At 63.7% G+C, this 2500-nt stretch overlaps 1 non-coding gene across 1 annotated transcript; it reads right to left on the bottom strand.

The window, feature by feature from the left end:
* Positions 1–725: 725 nt before the first annotated feature.
* Positions 726–879, bottom strand: LOC140474794 (5.8S ribosomal RNA). Its single transcript, XR_011959424.1, has one exon. It is a non-coding gene; the product is annotated as a 5.8S ribosomal RNA (ribosomal RNA).
* Between the last annotated feature and the right edge of the window lie 1621 nt (positions 880–2500).

Genomic DNA, 2500 nt, shown 5'->3' on the forward strand with positions numbered 1-2500 from the left:
AGGACGGAGCGGAAAACGTGCGGACTGAACGGGAGAGCCAAGAGCCAGCGATCCACGCGCGTGCGACCGTCCAAGTCACAGCGTTCGACGAAAACCTCCTCCCTCGGCCAGGCACTCGGCGCCAGCAGGGGAGACAGGATCAGACGCCCCGCCGGCCACTTAAGGCCGAGGACGAACCACGAGACGGGCGGCTGCAGCAGCGGGCGGCCTGCAGCTCCCAGCACTCTCAATCGATCAACCATCGAGTCGGGTCAGCGTGTCAAACCGGCGAGCTCCACGGTCAGGCCGGCGGCGCACCAGCACCGGACCTCCGCGGCTCCCTTCACTCTTTCCACTGCCAGCCAACCGAGAGACGGACCCAATGCGGACGTGCAGAGCTTAGGCAGACCCCCCACTGGAGGCTCAACACTTCGTGGCAGCTCCGTGTCCCAGAGACCAGGAGGGTTGGCACACACACACAGTGTGAACCACCGACAGCCATTCTGGGACCGGTGACAGCCGTGCTGGCCCCACTGCCACGACACAGACGGACGCCAGGCCGCGCTCCCCGGCGGGGGGATGGCGTCGAGCCTGACGAACGGAATGTGCAGGGTGGGGGGGAAAGGCCAAGCGCTCCGACGCCGGAGGGCTCCGGAGTCTGAACTTAGGGGGACAAAGAGGACGGGTCCTCTGCGACACCCCAGCCGCGCTCTCGCCAGCCAAGGCGAGTGCGATTGATTGCCAAACGACCCTCAGACAGGCGTGGCCCCGGGAAGAACCCGGGGCCGCAAAGTGCGTTCAAAGTGTCGATGATCAATGTGTCCTGCAATTCACATTAATTCTCGCAGCTAGCTGCGTTCGTCATCGACGCACGAGCCGAGTGATCCACCGTCAAGAGTTGTCTGAGTTTGTTTTAGGTCTCTCCCTCGCCAGAGGAAAGCGACCCGGACCGCACATACGCTCCCCACCTTGAGCTACAGCCACCTGCACGCCGGCGTGCGGGCGGAGCAGGGTGGCGTGAAGCGATGGGGAGCACCATCCTGGTGCGGCCCGCAGAAACATACGTCTATTGGGGGGAGGAGGACAGGGCGCCCAAGAGGCGATGCGTGCCCCAACGCACCGCAGCGACGGAGGCAGGATCACCGCCACCATGTCGCCCGCCTAGTATCACGAGGCGTGCAGCAGCTTTGCCCTAGGAAAAGCAGAGGCGGGAACGGGCACCGGCCATCGGTTCGGCAGCGTCACTGACGCGTGCACGTGGCGGCGTGTCGGCGAGCGGACTTCCTGCGAGGAGGCGGGGGCGGCACTCGCCCGAGCAGACGCCCGCCCGGCCCAGCCACCGCCGAGGTGGACTGGGAGTCGCGGCAACGGCTCGTCATACTCGTTCCCACACTCACAGCGCAGCTTGCCCGCAAGCCACCGACCACCGATCGACGCCAGGCGCCCCGACCGAGAGCGGGATCGCTCGTTCGCCCTGCTGGCAGTTCGCTGGGGATCACTACTGCACGGAGCTCGGAGACCGACGGGCGGCAACTCGAGAGTCTTTAAACCACCACCCCCATCCCGCAAGTGCAAAGAGGCTGTATACGCACAGACGGGTGAGGGGAATAGGTACCCCGTCGGGTTTGAAGGGAGCGTGACTAGATAGCAACGATGTAAACCCAGCCGATTTGGGAGCGAAAGACCGGCGCCTGCATCACCGGCTTCGTTTCCCGTGGCTGGAGAGTACACCGAAACCCTCCGTCTGTCGCGAGCTCCCGACGACGCGGTGCCGCCAAGCAGCAGGGCCGGACCTGGTGTGGCTCCCCTCGTCGATCACAGACCGGTCGGCACTACTGACGAGACGGTGGAACGGGCTTCGCCCCTTGTGACGAAGGGTGATGCGAACCCGCCCGCCCGCGTGCGTTCGGGGTGGACTCGGCAAACGGAGATTTGAAATCGGAAAGTGTCCTCCTGCCCCGCGCAGGTAGGCGCCCAACAGTTGTGGGGGGTTTGGCGGTGACCACGGCTGCAGGGCCTGCTACCCCGACGAGCTCTCCTGCTGGCCCCGAAACCACCCTCGCGAGACAAGTTGAAACGGAAACGGGCGTACCCCCAAGCCGACGATCCTTTCTTATTTGTTACTTTTTTTTTCACTTGCTCGAGTTGTGGGGATTTGGCGGTGACCACGGCTGCAGGGCCTGCTACCCCGACGAGCTCTCCTGCTGGCCCCGAAACCACCCTCGCGAGACAAGTTGAAACGGAAACGGGCGTACCCCCAAGCCGACAGAGATCCTTTCTTATTTGTTACTTTTTTTTTTCACTTGCTCGAGTTGTGGGGGTTTGGCGGTGACCACGGCTGCAGGGCCTGCTACCCCGACGAGCTCTCCTGCTGGCCCCGAAACCACCCTCGCGAGACAAGTTGAAACGGAAACGGGCGTACCCCCAAGCCGACGATCCTTTCTTATTTGTTACTTTTTTTTTCACTTGCTCGAGTTGTGGGGGTTTGGCGGTGACCACGGCTGCAGGGCCTGCTACCCCG

This window comes from Chiloscyllium punctatum, unplaced genomic scaffold (genome assembly GCF_047496795.1).
Source record: "Chiloscyllium punctatum isolate Juve2018m unplaced genomic scaffold, sChiPun1.3 scaffold_1179, whole genome shotgun sequence".
Lineage (NCBI taxonomy): Eukaryota > Metazoa > Chordata > Chondrichthyes > Orectolobiformes > Hemiscylliidae > Chiloscyllium > Chiloscyllium punctatum.